The sequence below is a fragment of the Mobula birostris genome, chromosome 5, assembly GCF_030028105.1.
Source record: "Mobula birostris isolate sMobBir1 chromosome 5, sMobBir1.hap1, whole genome shotgun sequence".
Classification (NCBI taxonomy): Eukaryota; Metazoa; Chordata; class Chondrichthyes; order Myliobatiformes; family Myliobatidae; genus Mobula; species Mobula birostris.
The window spans coordinates 24,953,215-24,972,209 of record NC_092374.1 but is presented as its reverse complement, the minus strand read 5'-3'; the positions used below and the strand labels follow the sequence as shown (position 1 = coordinate 24,972,209).

The following is an 18,995-nucleotide window of genomic DNA, read 5'->3' as shown; positions in this document are numbered from 1 at the left end:
ACCTTGGGGAAAAATAATCTGATTGCCCACCCTATCGAAGCCCCTCATAATTTTATATACTACCTGGCCACTCCTCAGCCTCTGTCACTACACTGCAGAGAAAACAACCCAAGTTTGTCCGCTCTATCCTTATGGTTAATACTCCTCTCCAATCCAGGTTTCATACCAGTGAATATCTTCTTCATGCTCTCCAAAGCCTCCACGTCTTTCCAGTATTGCGGCAACCAGGACAGGACTGAATTGAATTGAATTGAATGATCTTCATTATCATTATACATAGATACAATGAAACTCTGTTTGGCTTCCTCTCAGGCAATTAAATAAAGCGGTAGATAAAAACAAGACAGTAATAGAAAAACAGTATTAAATAGATAATTAGCAGAAAATAAGTTGCAGCAGCACCAGAATATCACAGTAATGCACAAAGTGCTGTTAGTGCAAGTATTTGAGTCCTTGTGTGTGCATGTGTGTGCTCACAGTTTCAGTCATTGTCCTGTGGGAGTGGTGTGATGGAGGCCATAACCCTGGGATAGAAGCTGTTCCTCAGACTATTTGCTCTGGCTTTCAGTGTCCTGAACCTTTTGCTGGACAGCAGTGGGTCAAACAGGGAGTGGCCGGGGTGTGTGGTGTCTCTGGTTATGCTGATTGCTTTCCTCCTGAGTCTGCTGGAATAGATGGTACCCAGATGTGATTTAACCAGAGTTTTATACACCTTCAGCATAACCTGCCAATTTTAATCTCAGTTCCCCATTGCCCTCACCCCAAATGTAATTATGCCACCTTACTAACATCTGTTGCTTCTCCAGAGAACTATCGACTTGCACCCTAGGATTCCTCTGGCCATCAACGTTCCTGTCATTTACCACATACTTCCCGCTTGCGTTTGACCTTCCAAAGAGTAACACCTCACACTGAAGACTGAATATGTTACAAAACTTTCAGATGGATCACGTCAAAACAAACAGCAGTGTGGGCTGAAATCCAGCTGTTTATTAGATAAACCTCTAAACATATTTGTGGCCCAGTGGCAGGGATGTACCACCCTAATCGTAAAGCCTCTCAAGAATACATTCATTTGCTAAAAGTTCAAAGCCAGGATACTTAAGACAGACAGATAGGTTGTGTCCGATGAATTCTACTCAATGTGGCCCCAGAATAGAAAGTCTGCAGATCCTATTTTGATCTAAGCATTTTAGGAATCGCAATAGCTTAACGTCAGCTGAGCAATGGAAAGTCATGGCTAACAAGAGAAAATCTGCAGATGCTGGAAATCCAAGTAACAAACACAAAATGCTGAAGGAACTCAGCAGGCCAGGCAGCATCTCTGGAAAAGAGTACAGTCGACGTTTCAGGCTGAGACCCTTCAACAGGATGGATTGAAAAGAAAGGGGGAGTGGTAAAGTAAGGGATTGGGATGTTGATTGGTGAAAGGGATACAGGGCTGGAGAAGCGGGAATCTAATAGGAGAGGACAGAAAGCCACAGAAGAAAGAAAAATTGGGGAGGAGCACCAGACAGAGGCGGAGGGCAGGCAAGGAGATAAGGTGAGAGTGGGAAATGGGATAAGGGGGTGGGCCATTACCGGAAGTTCAAGAAATCGATATTCATGGCATCAGGTTGTAAGCTACCCAAACGGAACATAAGATGTTGCTCCTCTAACCTGAGTGTGGCCTCATCGTGACAGAAGAGGAGGCCATGGATAGACATGTTGGAATGGAATGGGAAGGGGAATTAAATTGGTTGGCCACTGGGAGATCCTTCTTTTCTGTTGGGCAGAGCGTAGGTGCTCAGCGAAGCAGCTCAGTGTAGGGTCTCACCACTATACAAGAGGCCACACTGGGAGCACCGGATAACCATATAACCATATAATAATTACAGCACGGAAACAGGCCATCTCGGCCCTTCTAGTCCATGCCAAACTCTTACTCTCACCTAGTCCCACCGACCTGCACTCAGCCCATAACCCTCCATTCTTTTCCTGTCCATATAGCTATCCAATTTAACCTTAAATGACAATATCGAACCTGCCTCAACCACTTCTGCTGGAAGCTCGTTCCACCAGCTACCACTCTCTGAGTAAAGAAGTTCCCCCTCATGTTACCCCTAAACTTTTGCCCTTTAACACTCAAATCATGTCCTCTTGTTTGAATCTTCCCCACTCTCAATGGAAAAAGCCTATCCATGTCAACTCTGTCTATCCTCCTCATAATTTTAAATACCTCTATCAAGTCCCCCCTCAACCTTCTATGCTCCAAAGAATAAAGACCCAACTTGTTCAACCTTTCTCTGTAACTTAGGTGATGAAACCCAGGCAACATTCTAGTAAATCTTCTCTGTACTCTATTTTGTTGACATCTTTCCTATAATTCGGTGACCAGAACTGTACACAATACTCCAAATTTGGCCTTACTAATGCCTTGTACAATTTCAACATTACATCCCAACTCTTATACTCAATGCTCTGATTTATAAGGGCCAGCATTCCAACAGCTTTCTTCACCACCCTATCCACATGAGATTCCACCTTCAGGGAACTATGCACCATTATTCCTAGATCCCTCTGTTCGACTGCATTCTTCAGTGCCCTACCATTTACCATGTATGTCCTATTCTTTTAAAAAATAGATGACCCCTACAGACTCACAGGTGAAGTGTCACCTCACCTGGAAGGACTGTTTGGGGCCCAGAATGGTAATGAGGGAGGAGGTGTAGGGGAGGTGTAGCACTTGCAAGGATAAGTGCCAGGAGGGAGATCAGTGGGAAGAGAAGAATGGACAAGGGAGTCGCTTAGGGAGCAATCCCTGTGGAAAACAGAAAGCAGTGGGGAGGGAAAGATGTGCTTGGTGGTGGGATTCCATTGGAGATGACAGAAGTTATGAAGAATTATGTGCTGGACACAGAGGCTGGTGGGGTGGCAGGTGAGGACAAGAGGAACCCTATTCCTGGTGGGATGATGGGCAGATGGGGTGAGGACAGATGTGCATGGAATAGAAGAGATGCGGTTGAGGGCAACATTGATGGTGGAAGAAGGGAACTCCTTTCTTTGAAGAAAGAGGACATCTCTTTCGTTATGGCTATTGCTTTTGACACTCTTAACTAGTTGCATTATAGTAAATTCTCTATGTCTGTCATGTTACAATAACATTCTCTACAAATTGATAGAAAACAAAAATTGAACATATGGGTATTTAGCTTTGGTATTGGATAAGGCAGTTCTGGTGCATAGAAGTAAAATAATTCCTATCCCTGAGGGCAATTTCTTGGAAATATTTTCCACAGCACTGCAGTTTTCTTTATAATCTGTTTTTAAACTTCACTCTTACAGCAGATAATATTGTAGTTTGCCTTGCAAGGGTGAACTTGAGAGCCATCACATGGATATTGATCACATGTCTTTTATTATCTTTGTTACGGATGTGGCATACTCCAAGAGTTAAACTAACAGTGCAAGGATAGTCATGTAACTGGAGCTGCACTTAAGTGGCAAATGATTTCATTTTAATATGTCTGAGCTGGCTATGATATCAAATTTAGTAAACATATAGTGGTTTAAAGTACATTAATACTCATGCAATTCATATTTTTGTCAGGCAACTTGAAGGATTCTGTTTCACTGCATCATAAACCTCACCAGCGAATAAGCAGCAAATTTCTTATGTTCTGAAAATGTCATTAGAATCTTACATAAAATATATTGCAGCAAATTAAATAATAATTCCCATAAAGTGGATTTTCTCTAATTTATAGACAGCTATTTTTTTATAGCAGGCATACATAATAATCTGCTCAAGCCTGGCTCACAAATCAGTGTGTCATTCATTTCTGGCTGTAATATGATTATGGTGAACACCACTACCAGGCATATCAGGTATTGTTCCTTGTGTCTGAGTCTAGTGCCACCCACTGCTGAGTTTCAATTACCTTCCTCTACAGCAGGTTCTCCCAACCTTTTTTCTGCCATGGAGCCTTGCCATTGGCCGAAGGGTTCATGGGCCCCAGGCTGGGAACCCCACCTTTACAATGAGTCATAGCCATCATCTTAACAAGGCGTCCCTTGTCAAATCAGTTTGTCATTTCTGCTGTCATAGCCTCACAAAGAGAAAATTGTTTTGCTAGACATCGGTCGTTATGGAATTTTAAAACTCCGCAAGGACGGTCCCCAGCCCAACTGTGAAAGGAGAGGGGTTAGGCAAGCGGCTAGAAACCCCATCCTATAAAAACCTAGAGCTACAGAAGCAACAACAGAAGCTCCAAAGACCTCATCCCTGGGAGAGGAAGTATACACCAAGAAGGTGGGCTGCACTTGGGACAACTTGAAAGACTAGTCAGGGATAAAGGACTCTGGCAAGCTGCTGTCAGGACCCTATTCCCCAGTTGGAGTGATGGCCTTAAGTAAAAAAATTAAGAATCCTTAACTTCTAAAGCCCTGTGATAATTATTGTTCAGCTTCAGTACTGGAGAAAAATGTCTAATTGCTATTTTTAATTAAGATACCTTTTGGGCTGTTTAAACAATCTGCCTGATGCATATTATTCTTCATTACGTGAAAATAAGCTTTTCATTTTCATCCAATGTCTCTATTTCAGCAAAGCCTGGAAAAGAAAGGAATGTCTTAACTCAGTCCCTGGCCTCACAACCTTCCAAAGTTATGGATTCTTCAGGTACAATACATTATTTGTTTTCCTGCTTATATCAGATTCAGACACATGTAACAGTCATGAAGCACTCTGAAGAAGGATGCAGTGACTGGAATTTATTTCATTAATTCAACACAGCAGCATTGATTTATGGTCATGATTTGAGTTGATATTGTACCAGCTCCAAACTGATTCCTTTGTTACTGTTCAAAATGATGTGCAGCAAGTTGTTTTAATGATTTTCCACTGCCAGTTTTCTCCTATCTTTTTCCTTCTCTGAAATTGGACTCATTAAGAAACCTTACCCTGAGTTACAATGAAAAATTTGGAATAAAATAATGGTTGTAGTAGACTCATGAATGTGTTACCATTCTTCAAGTAATCATCTTCCACTAATCCCTCATTGAAATTACCAATTTTTACTTTTGTTTCCTTACAGTGACTGTTAGCATATTCCTTAAAAGTGAGGAATCAAATCTTTAAAGTCCAACTCTTTAAGGCTAAACCGATGCTAATTTGTGCAGAGATTTAGATGGATAACAAGAGAAGACATGTTGTAGTTTTCCCTCTTCTGTCCCAAAGGGTCAAATCCAATGCCACAAGGATGTACAAATGAGATAAGAATACTCAGCCCAGATTGATGCTGATAGAATCTAGTAATCTTCTAGTTCACACTGTACAACATCCAGTGAGTCTTCAGGGGAAGACACAGAGAACAGTTATATAATTTATTAGAAAGTGGAATGAAGACCATGAATCAAACTAAATTCAAAATACTGTTTGGAATTATATTCACATTTAATTATAAAGCATGTACACTTTCTTCTACTTATTCATTAATGATTAACTAAATAAGATAAATCTATTTTAATGTCTTTTTGATGAAATACTCTTTCAGTACAACCATAAGACAAATAGAATCATATTTTTGAATTAAGGAGCCTTCTTAAGTATTGGTGTAGGGGTGTTAGAAACAGCTGCTTACAAAAGAAACATCAGATTTGAAATGGCATGCAAAATGCACACTTGTGTCTGTGAACTGAAAGGCCACACCAATTCACAATCTATTTTTAGGAATCCCTTAGGACCAATTGTTGCTATCTAATAAACTTGTGGAAAGAAAAAGAGCAGTAACTGCAGATAAAAGCTCTTCAAGTGTTATATTGTGATAGTTGCAATTGCCTAAGGCATCTTAGAATAGTCTGTTTACAATATTGTATTTTTCATTATAAGACTGAGGAGATCAAAAATGATACAGTAAATGATTTCTTTCAGTTTTCATTATCAAACAGAACAAAACTGAACTGATAAAATAAATATCTATGGATTTCTGTCTGATTAATTTGGTGAATACTTAAACTTCAGGTTATTTGTTATCAAGAAGAAAAATCCCAGAAGAAGAAACTGCAGTCCTTGAATCATACCTGATAAAATTTCCAAGACTTCACTTTTAACTCCTTTCAGTGGAGCTTGGCATCAGCCCAGTCTTGCACTTTGGGCATTTGTAGTCACTTCCTCATGAAGTCTCTGAAGATTCTGAATGATAATAACACAGGGACAAAGAATTACTAACCAACAATGGCCACACTACCACTGTGCAGTCTCCACTGCCCATTGAAGTAAATATAAAATGCAATTCTTCAACAGCGGTGGAGACAAGCTGTTTACTTCAGGCTATGTAATCATTCAGTATAGACATATTGTAATAACTCTGTTTTAACCCCTTTGCCTTTCCAGATAACCCACTGGAACAGTCGTCATTCAAAGTTCTGTTTCCGACTCATTGCTAAATGCACGTTTTCAATAATTATGGATCATTTGTTTTGGAGTTCTGGATTATATTAAAAAATACTTGCATTTGTGAAGCACCTTTCACGATCTCTGCAAGACCACAAAGGACTTCACAACTTTTTCAGTGCATCTACTATTCTCATGACAATCCCCAAAGGTTTTAGATCACTAAAATTTTTATGCATGGACGTGCTTTACCTGTAATATCTATAGTATACAGCTAATCTCATGTTCTATATTTATAATTTCTTATTAAATAAAATAATGTTAATCAGTCCTTTGAGTCTCTGTCACTCTCCAACCAACCCTATTGATCCCACTCTCTCAATTATTTCTCCCACACATATCACCAGATGTTCCCCTGATTCCTGCACTTCTACCAGTTCTGAAACAAACAACTGAAATGTCAAAATAACAACTTCTCACAGGAATGTATGACTTGAAATCATTTGAAAACAAATCCACATGCTAGAATTTTATTCAGCATGCAAAATATATTTATTGCATTGTGACACCTATAAAGCTTTTTATCTGAAACACATTTTATAATATTTTACATACTATGCAGAAGACTGAGCAGAACCAGCTTAGCTGCCAAATGTTCCTTGTCCTATATCAAAGTGTACAATGATGACATATGAGACTTTAGAATTTCTCCCAGCCATTGAAATCTTTAATTTGATTGAAAAGCAAATATGTAACGTTATTTTGTTTGCATCCTAAATCTGAAGCCAAAATGACCAAAATATGGGTCACATGACCAAAAAGTTTATCTTGATACAAAGATATCTTTGAACCGATCCCTTAAGAAGTAAAACCTCAGCGTTGAAGCTTTTCATATTTAGTTCTGTGTTTCCACTTGCAATGGATGAAGGCCGATACACCATATTGATGGAAGAAAAAGGACACAAGGGCAAATGCTAATTGCATGAATTAATAATTTTTTCCCAGTTCCTGGCAGCTAATTTAAAGTTGGTATAAACAGCTTCGATTTACGTGATCCACCATGGACATGGGATGTTATCCTTGATGTTTTAGTGGATTGAAAATGAGGGGAAAAGCAGATTAGAGAGTTATGTCCAGTGAGAGGGAGGGTTTCACCGATCAACATCACATAAACCATGATATCTACCAATAAGGATGTCAAGGATGTCAACTAGACTCCTTAATACAGACTAATTCATTCATTATGTGTAACCTCAAAACCAATAAAAATAGCAGATCAAAGCCTCAAGTAGTAGATACTGTACAACAGATACACAATTGTGATAAGATGCAATCACATATCTATTGGTACATTTATCATACTTTTTTAACATCAGAGTTGGTAACAGGATACACTGTAGTATTTTCTATAATCTGATGATGATTTATTTTTTTGCACAGGCACTAAAATCACAAGTGAGCAAACAATGTGAGTTCCAATAAAAATAACTGGTAATGACATAAAGTTTAACAAAAATCAAAGTGGATCAAAGAACAACAGGAATATGAACAAAAATATACTGCACTTAATAGAACCAGATTAAAGAGTGCAGTATTAAAGGCAATGATGGGCCTAGAAGGAGAAAGGGGTACTGATGTTATTTAGTATTTCAGTAATATTATAGAGAGAATCAGTGCTAATGAAGGGATGGAATAAAATCAGAAACAATGAAGTTACTGAATTATCAAGAAAAAAGGTAGACTGTAAGGCTGAGATGAGGTATATGGAACAGGAAAAAGATCATCCAGAGCATAAAGCTTAGAAGTATGTGGTCTCATGTTTCTTTGCTGTATTGTCCATGTATTTCCATGTACAAGTTCAACATCATGCTTTGAATGCCACTCAACCGGAGTCCAGGTTTTCTTTCATTTCAATTCCAATAAAAATTGTTTAGCAATCCTTAAGGTTAATAAATACTGTATATTTTGATCAGAATTACACTGTATACTAGTTATATAAAGCAAAAGATTAAAGATGAAAGACTAGTTTTACTTGTCACGTGTACATAGAAACATACAGTGAAATGTGATCATTTGCGTTAAATCAGACCAGTGTAGATTGTGCTGGGCAGCCCACCACAGTTGCCACACTTCTGAGCATGCCCAGGACTCACTAACCCAAACCATGCATCTTTGGTAAGTGGAAGGGAACCAGATCACCCAAAGGAAATGCATGCAGTCTCAAGTTGAATGTACAAACTCATTAAACCGCAATCAGTGATCACTGGTGCTGTAAATTGATGTGCTAACCGCTATCAAAGGTAACATGTTCGCGGACAGTAGGCATGGACAACACAATCAGGAAACCTTTATCAGCTGACAAGCTAGAAAACCTGAATCTAGCTGTGAACCCAGATGCCTCAATTATAGTTATGGCTCCTCCCTAATGTCCCATTGAAGCTGCTTTCAGTCCATTATGCCTTTACTGACCAGGTCCTTATCCCAAAAAGAACAAAAACAGAAAGTTCCAGAAAATTTCAGGCAGCATCATGGAAAGGGATTACTAAATCATGTTTGTAACCCTTTGTGAGGACAAAGATTTGATATCCTTTTTTTTTAATGTTTTAACCAAGTGTAAATTGCTTCACAATGAGATGCTCAAGCTTTGCATTTCCCTTCCCTCATGATTTTATTTTTCTCTTTTCCTCTCATTGTTGCTTAAATATTAAACAGAATTCCCTTCAGACAAAGTTCCCTAGAAGCAAGGTTCCTGAACTCATCCTTCTGGAAACATAATACATTGGAAACAACCTAAAGGAAGTCACTTTGGGTCATTGTGGGAATAAGAGAGTCAGATTTGAGAGTGCAATATTTAAGATGATGATGGGACTTGAAGGAGAAAAAGGTATAGTTGTGTATTTAATATTTGAGTAATCTTGTAAATATATTGCTTAAGCATTCTTTGTTGTTCAGATGATTCATTATGGTTATACGTAGGACACTACAAGATTGATTTGTGCATACCTTGTTTAAAGTAAAAACAAAGTTCATGACTTATTCCAGGCTCACTTGTCTTCCTTTGAACTAGTTTAATGTTTTGAAATTACAAAATGTAACATGTACAAATGAGTTTAATATGGACTGCTATGCTATATGATAGTTGGGGGAAGCTTCTGCTCTGCACCATAAATGTAAGGTGGTCAAAAGAGAGTGTGAAGACCTGTAAGACCATAAGACATAGGAGCAGAATTAGGCTATTTGGCCCACTGAGCCTCCTCTGCTATTCCATCATGGCTGATTTATTATCCCTTTCAACTTCATTTTCCTGCTTTCTCCTCTTTCATACACTAATTAATCAAGAACTTAACTTACTCCACATTGAATAGATTCAATGACTTGATCTCCACAGCTGTCCATGTCAATGAATTCCACAGATTCACCACCCTCTGGCTAAAGAACTATCTCCTCATCTCTGTACTAAATGGATGTCCCTCTATTCTCAGGCTGTGCACTCCGAAGACTCACCTACTGTAGGAAACATTCTCTCTGCATCCACGCTACTTTGGCTTTTAGTCATAGTCACAGTCATACTTTATTGATCCCGGGGGAAATTGGTTTTCGTTACAGTTGCACCATAAATAATAAATAGTAATAGAACCATAAATAGTTAAATATTAATATGTAAATTATGCCAGCAAATTATGAAAAAAGTCCAAGACCAGCCTATCGGCTCAGGGTGTCTGACCCTCCGAGGGAGGAGTTGTAAAGTTTGATGGCCACAGGCAGGAATGACTCCCTATGATGCTCTGTGCTGCATCTCGGAGGAATGAGTCTCTGGCTGAATGTACTCCTGTGCCCACCCAGTACATTATGTAGTGGATGGGAGACATTGACCAGGATGGCATGCAACTTAGACAGCATCCTCTTCAGACACCACCGTGAGAGTGTCCAGTTCCATCCCCACAACATCACTGGCCTTACAAATGAGTTTGTTGATTCTGTTGGTGTCTGCTACCCTCAGCCTGCTGCCCCAGCACACAACAGCAAACATGATAGCACTGGCCACCACAGACTCGTAGAACATCCTCAGCATCATCCGGTAGATGTTAAAGGATCTCAGTTTCCTCAGGAAATAGAGACGGCTCTGACCCTTCTTGTAGACAGCCTCCGTGTTCTTTGACCAGTCCAGTTTATTGTCAATTCGTATCCCCAGGTATTTGTAATCCTCCACCATGTCCACACTGACCCCCTGGATGGAAACAGGGGTCACCGATACCTTAGTTCTCCTCAGGTCTACCACCAGCTCCCTAGTCTTTTTCACATTAAGCTGCAGATAATTCTGCTCACATCATGTGACAAAGTTTCCTACCGTAGCCCTGTACTCAACCTCATCTCCCTTGCTGATGCATCCAACTATGGCAGAGTCATCAGAAAACTTCTGAAGGTGACAAGACTCTGTGCAGTAGTTGAAGTCCGAGGTGTAAATGGTGAAGAGAAAGGGAGACAAGACAGTCCCCTGTGGAGCCCCAGTGCTGCTGATCACTCTGTCGGACACACAGTGTTGCAAGCACACGTACTGTGGTTTGCCAGTCAGGTAATCAAGAATCCATGACACCAGAAAAGGATCCACCTGCATCGCTGTCAGCTTCTCTCCCAGCAGAGCAGGGCGGATGGTGTTGAACACACTGGAGAAGTCAAAAAACATGACCCTCGCAGTGCTTGCTGGCTTTTCAATAGTTGATAAGTTTCAATGAGATGCCCGTCATTCTTCTAAACTCCAATGAATACAGGTCCAGAACTATCAAATTATCCTCTGATGCCAGTGCCCCTTTTCTTAGATAAGGAGCCCAAAACTGCTTACAATACTCCAAGTGCAGTCTGGCCAATGCCTTATAAATCCTCAACATTACATCCTTGCTCTTATATTCCAGTTCTCTCAAAATGACTGCTATTTGCCTTCCTTACCACCAACTCAACCTGTAAGCTAACCTTTAAGAAATCCTGCACAATGACTCTGATGTCCCTCTGCAGCTCTGATTTTTGAATTTTCTCCCCGTTTAGAAAATAGTCTACTCCTTTATTCCTTTGACCAAACTGCATGACCAATTACTTCTCAACACTACATTCCATATGCCAGCTCCTTGTCCATTCTCCAACTCCGTCTTTCTTCAAACTCCTTGCTTTCTCAACACTACTTGCCCCTCCACCTATCTTTGTATCATCCATAAATTTGGCCACAAAGACATCAGTTCTGTCATCCAAATCATTGGCACGTAACATGAAAATGAACAGTCTCAACACTGACCCCTGTGGAACAACACTACTCACTGGCAGCCAACCAGAAAAAGTTCCCTTTATTTCCACTCTTTGCCTCCTGCCCATCAGCCAATGCTCTATCCATGCTAGTACATTTCCTGTAAAACCATGTGCTCTCATCTTGTTAAGCACCCTCATATGCAACACCTTGTCAAAGATCTTATGAAAATCCAAGTAAACAATATCCATTGACTCACTTTAATCTATACTGCCATTTATTTCCCCAAATAATTCTAACAAATATGACAGGCAAGGTTTTCCCTTAACGAAACTATGCTGACTTTGGTTTATTTTATCATGTTCCTACAAGTACCCCAAAACCTCATCCTTAATAATGGAGTCCAACATCTTCCCAACCATTGAAGTCAGCCTAACTGGCCTATAATTTCCTTTCTTCTGCCTCCCTCCCTTCTTAAGGAGTGGAGTGACATTTGCAATTTTCCAATCCTCTGAAACCATTCCAGAATCTACTGATTCTTCAAAGATCATTACCAATGCCTCGACAATCACTTCAGCTACATCTTTCAGAGTCCTGGGGTGTAATCCATCTGATCCAAGTGATTTATCTACCTTCATAACTTTCAGATTCCCAAGCATCTTCTCCTTTAGTAATTGCATCTGCACTCACTTTTGCCCCCTGACATTCTTGAATTTCTGGCATACTGCTAGTTCCTTGCACAGTGAAGACTGATAGAAAATACTTGCTAAGTTTGTCTGCCATTTACTTGTCCCCCGTTACCACCTCTTCAATGCTATTTTCCAGAGGTCCTATATCCATTCTCCTCTCTTTTACTCTTTATACATATATCTGAAAAAAACCTTGTTTTTTAATAATATATATATATATATTTCTGAGTAGCTTACAATCATATTTAATCATTTCTCTTTGTATGGCTTTTTTAGTTGCCTTCTGTTGTTCTTTTTAAAAGCTTCCCAATCTACTAACTTCCCTCTAGTTTTTGCTATTTTATATAAATATGCTATATTATATCTCTTTTCCTTTCATGTCATCTTTGACTTCCCTTATCAGCCACAGTTGTCTCATCCACCTTTAGAATATTTCTTCATCTTTGGGATGTATCTACCCTACACCTTCTGAACTGCTTCCATATGCTCAAGCCACTGCTGTTTTGCCATTATACTAAGTGGGTTTCCTCTGGGTGTTCCAGTTTCCTCCCACATTCTAAAGACAAATGGGTTAATGAGTTGCTGGCATTCTATGTAGATGGCTGTGCATGGTGACACTCATGGGCTGCTCAACACAATTCATGATGATTTTGTCAGATACAAATAACGCATATCACTATATTGTTTCAAAATTTCAATGTTCATGTGACAATGAAGCTAATCTTAATCTTAGGTTATAGCCTTTTCAACCTTTTTTTTTTTGACTCTTTTGCATTCACAGAAAACAATTAAGCTACCTTTATAGTATGGAAGGAACATGGAGCAAGGGAGATATCCACAAGGTCACAGGGAGAACATGCAAACTCCGCGCAGACAGCACTCAAGATCAGAGTCAAGCCTGAGTTTCTGGAGCTGTGAGGTAACTTACCTTACTTAATGTTAGCCAGTCAATACATTTTTGATTTGAAGTGAATAATTAGCATCCATGGAAATAATCTCTGCTTGAACTTTCTTCTGATTTGTGCTGTTTTAGCACTTTAAAAGATTGTATTTTTAAAGGTTCATCATTGTTATTTGTTTTGATAAATTTTAGCTAATTATAAATCTAATATTTTCATGATTGTCATTAATGATTGCAGATTATGATTCAAGTACTTTTTGTCTTCAAATCACTTGAATTTAAATTTCCTAGCTCTCATGGGAAGAGTAGATTGTGGCAAAATTCTTATGGCTTACCCTCCTGCACCAATCTGAGGGTATCTAATGTTATGAGTGAAGTCACACTTTGTGGTGCAAACAAACAAATCCTAAATATGCTAACATGGAGCATTGCTATCTGAATTTTCAATAGGCAAGTTAATCTGTAAAAGATTAAATAATTTAGTATAAACATACCTTACATCCAATATGCTATCCCTTTATTGAGAGTGAAGTGAGGTGCTGAGACGGGAAATTGATAAGACAAAAACAACTGCATAAAAATAATTCCTACAGTCCTCAACTTATACCACTGAAATTGAAGATGTATTTAGGAAACATCATGAAATAATAATTATAACTGGAAAGTTTCAGTTGGCACAAGACCATGCATTCAAGTTAAATGTGCCAAGAATACCCAAGGAAATGCAAGCAGGAAAAGGGGACATGTGAGTGAACACTTTACAGCTCATTAAATATAGAAGATCAGAATACCGGAGACATCTATTTATGCAGCAAGTTCAGATACATGATTTTGAGAATTATATACCAGTTAACTTGATGGGAATTTAATGGGAAAAGCAATGAAAGCCTCTTATAAAATAAAATAATTATTGTAATGGCGCTATTCAATATATTTGGCATCGAGTAAAATAGCATTCATGATTCAGCAATTAAAATGTGCATCACTGTGCAAGATGCCACCTTAATCTGTGCACAGACACGAAAGGGCACTAACATCAATAGGTGCACAAAATTTGCACTTGTCACAACAGTAATTCATGAAGGCTCAATAAGTGCAAAGGCAATGCATTTAAACATCAGCTTGTGCCAAACAAATATGTATGTGTTCTTTTAAACAGAATGGATTCCACGGCTGATTATCATAACTGTTCCATATAACTATGATCTTTAAAATAAAACACTTCATAGAGTTCTTAATAAAAAGCATATGGCTAAAATGAATACTCGAGGGAAAATTAAGCAGTGGGACTTGGTTAAGAAAATAACGAGATAATGGTGATGAAAGATCAGTGGAAGCAGCTGTAATTGTGACCAGCTAGCATATATTTCAACGTTAAGGATACTTATACATGGCTTTAATGAGCACTAACTAATGAACAATCAAAGATTGGAGATGTTATTTTGAACCATTAGTAAACAGAATATTCATGGGGAACTCTTGGGATGCGAAAAGTGGATTAGCAATAGGACTAAAGAGTTAGGAACATAACTTAATATTAAAACATTGGGAAATCTGGCTTCAGAGAAGATGCAATGGAATTACGTAGATCAGGAATATTAAAAAGCTACAGCTATGAGTAAAAAATGCAGAGGTCAAAACCTCTAGTGTTAAAGAAAGATGTTTATTGGAACACTCCAATAAGGCACAGGTATTCAGTTATGCTAAGATTTACATTGTGGGTATACCTGCTTATTAATGCAAATATCTAATCAGCCAATCATGTGGCAGCGAGACAATGCATAAAGGCATACAGACGTGGTCAAAACGTTCAGTAGTTGTTTAAACTGAACATTAGATGGGGTATAAATGTGATCTAAGTGACTTTGACCATGGAACAATTGTTGGTGCCAGATGAGGTGGTTCGAGGATCTCAGAAACTGCAGATGTTCTGGGATTTTCACACACAACAATTTCTAGAGTTTATAGAGAATGGAGCAAGAAACAAAAGAAGACATCCAGTAAGTGGTAGTTCTGTGGGCAAAAATGCTTTGTTAATGAGAGAGGGTAGAGGAGAAAGGAGAGGCTGGTTAAAGCTGATAGGAAGGCAACAGTAGCTTCAACGATGGGCACCAGGGTAACATAATGGTTCGTGCATTGCTATTACAACTTGTGTCGCTGGGGTTTGGATTTCATTTCCAAAGCGGTCTGTAAAGAGTTTGTACATTCTCCCCATGACCACATAGGATTCCTCCATTTGCTCCAGTTTCCTTTCACCATCTAATGATGTACCATTTAGTAGGTTAACTGGTCAATATAAATTGCCCTGTGATTAGGCTAGGGTTAGGTAGGTGGGATGCTGGGCCATAAAGGCCTGTTCCATACTATATCTCTAAATTAATAAAATAAACACATAAATAAATGACTCAAGTAACCACTTGTTACAAAAATGGTGTGCAGCAGATTATCACAAACTACAACACATTGAACGATGAAGTGAATGGGTGGCAGTAGAAAAAGACCCCATCAGGTTCCATTTCTGTACCTAATAAAGTGGTGACAAGTTGTATTTTGTTGTTCATATACTCTAATTAACTTGAAGCTTAGAAGAATGAAGAAAATACAGTGTTCACAGATTTATAAATGTAGTGGCCCAATAAATTTGGCAACACTGATCATGGACCAACTTATGTTAGGCTATGTCCACACTACACCGGATAATTTTGAAAATGAAGCTTTTTCTCTTCGTTTTGACCCTCCGTCCACATTGAAACGGCATTTTCATCCCCCGAAAATGGAACTTTTCTAAAACTTTCCGGAGTGTGTAGATTTGAAAATGGTTGTTGTGCGTTGTACTGTTGTGCAGTGCACTGTCATGACAACACAACACCACAACAACAATGCTTTTTCTGCTTCTGCTTGGTACTGCGCAAGCACTGCCAGACGGCTGTTATAACGTGCAGTCAGTGTGAACGGCGTGAGAGTTAAATTGTAAAGTGAGCTTTTTTTGACTATTTAAAAACGCTGTCATGATGTGCCGGAACAGATGGCGGCAGCACGTCATTGTGTTGTTTTCTTGAACGCAACCCTCCACACAACCTAACAATTTCAGAACAGACGGCAACGAGACTAAAGCCAGAAGAGTTAGAAATGTACTCACCAAATACTTTAACCTATAGCTTACTGAATAAATAAGTATATTCACTTTGACCTGTTTTCTGTCCTTGCTTGTATGACGGTGGTTTACCTGTTTATGCAAGTGCTTCTGACAATAGATGTGTAACAGCCTAATGTAATGTATGGAAATACTGTTCAAGATAACACTGATGCAGACATGTTTTATACATTTAACAAGGTGCTTTATTAATGCAACAGAGTTAGTCAGTTTTTCAATGTTCGTCATCAGCCAGGTCATACTGTCTGTGAACTCCCTGTCGGTTGCCTCCATATGCTCCAGTTTTTTTTGGTTTTTAGTTTTAAGTCCTCCTGCGCGAGAGCCAACAGCAATTCCTTTAAAGTTTTTCTATACCGTTTCCTCTTCGCTTGTTTTCTGTGTCCTGCACATGCCTAGTAGGAGCACTTTCACCCAAATATCTGTTCTAATGTGGACAGAGATATTTTGGAAAACGTTTGGTGGGCACGTCTGTCATTTTTACTCGAAACTGGCATTTTCAAAATTATCCGGTCTAGTGTGGACGTAGCCTTAAATTGAGTTAAACACTTTCACCTTTACTGGGAGTAAATTAGCCTGCAAATTTGTTGTGAGTGACCTTTCCATAGTGAAAGTTTGAGGGCAGTGAGTGAGAGAGAAGAAAAAAGTCATACTGCAACAGCGCAAGACAGACGCAGAGCACATAGGCAAAATTAGAGTTACATTTAACTTCCAGCTTTGAAGTTTCTGCACACAAAGTCATTAGACCTGATGCTGGCACTGAAAAGGACAGCAAATCAATCCCTTTGTGCCCAAGCTGAACATAACAACCACTATAAATGTTCTCTTCTAGCTTCAGTACATCATTTGGTTACTTTCAAGACATTTTAGAAAATTTATAGGAATGTGGCTTCTCTCCAGTATTCAACTAACACTAGATTTACATATAACTGCTTTTCCTATGCATTGCTAATCATCAATGGGGAAAATATATGAAAGTTATATTTTTTCCTTTTGTTGTAGGAATGCTATAGTTAAAGAAATAATTCAATCTTGTGAGACGAGAGTCACTTTGGCATCTTCCACACATCGATGTTGTGTAAATGATATCCTTGTTTTCTGTCAAGATGTAAGCCACGTATAATATAAATACCAAATATTGTCCTGTAAATTGGGAAAATTTACTATTACTTCAACCAAATAGACAAATGCTGCAATTGCACTGCTGATGGAATAAAAGCGAACATTTGCTCTAATGAAGAACACCATTTTCTTTTAATCATTGTAGTGTTTATTTTAGATATGAGTTTCAATACATCAGTGGCATGCTGTCATCAGTACTGTGTACGAGACATTTCCCAGATGTCACAGACTGTTACCTTAATCATCAAAACAGCTTCATTAGTCAAGGGCTATACAGCAGCCCACTCAGAACTAGGCTTGTGCTTTGGTAACCTGCCCATGACCCAGTAATCACTTTTGATCATGAGGAAGACTCAGGGCAGACTGTGACACAGGATAATCAATTTTCAATGGGGCACGATTCTTTCACTAAATGAGGAAGCCATCCAGCCATATGTTCTGTGCATCTTCTGTACAACACATGAAATAGTTCTTTTAAAGATTTTAAATCAGATCAAACAGGCCAACAATGATTAACAGAGTGACTATTTCCCTGACAAATGAAGTCTCATTTGTTAATTGAGAAATAATGGGTCTCAAAAGAGGTTCATTTCTACAAATTAAAGGTCAGAATTGAAAGCTGCCATTTATTCACAATTGACCTCTTTAATAGACTATTTACTGTTTCATCTTTGGGTTAATTGTCTTCTTGTGTCCTTAAAGCCAATGAGTAGAAACAGATTTCGACACTCTACAACAGTTAGAAACGTGCTTTGGGATCCAATAGCTGCTCTCTCACTTATGTGCCTCAATAACTCTCATGAAGCACTGTGAAATTTTCTCGAACCACACTTTCACAGAGTACTACTCTAGAGTAGGTACGTGCTGGATTATATGTGGATATCTAAGGTGGATAAATTTACATAACATTAACCAACACCAGCAAACCTCACCTCCTATTCCAGAGTACAAGGCTTCAAGAGAGCCCTTTATCATTTTATTAATTCAGTGCAAGAACATCAGTGAATGAGGAAAACGTTCAGAAGACAACTTCAAGACAGAGCAAATGTTTATTGGCCAATTGTGATTTGTTAGTTCAGCAGTGAAATTGATAGGATATGTACATCCTCCCCGTGGAATGCCTGGGTTATCCGGTTTCTTCCCACAGTCCAAAGACATACTGGGTAGGTTAATTGCTCATTGTAAATCATCCCATGGTTGGGTGTGGTTTAACTGAGATCATGGAGTTGCTGGGGTGACATGTGTCACTAAATCAATAATACTTGAAACACCTGTGGTGGGAAGAAGCAGCCATTACTAACAGTTTAATTCTATTTATTCCAGGGATCCTGGTCAGCAGAGTTGCAGTCACACACAATCCAGAGCAACAATGCTATTTGCATGCATGTGTAATTTTTTTTTTCTCACTGGCATATTATATCATTGAACAATGCTGAAACTGTCAGCAGTTCCCACACCCTGATATAACTGTCCATTAATTTCACTTTCAAGGAAAAGATCATTCACTCTAGAGAAATGGGAAATTA

General features: G+C 38.8%; 1 protein-coding gene across 4 annotated transcripts in view; it reads right to left on the bottom strand.

Annotated features, from left to right (window-relative positions):
* Window positions 1–18,995, bottom strand: part of LOC140197572 (teneurin-3-like) — a 2,811,066-nt gene that overhangs the window by 1,787,774 nt on the left and 1,004,297 nt on the right. For all 4 annotated transcript variants that reach the window (XM_072257693.1, XM_072257692.1, XM_072257694.1 and 1 more), the window contains one exon: window positions 6,061–6,172. The gene's annotated coding sequence lies outside the window, so the exon portion shown is untranslated. The remainder of the gene's footprint in view (window positions 1–6,060; window positions 6,173–18,995) is intronic.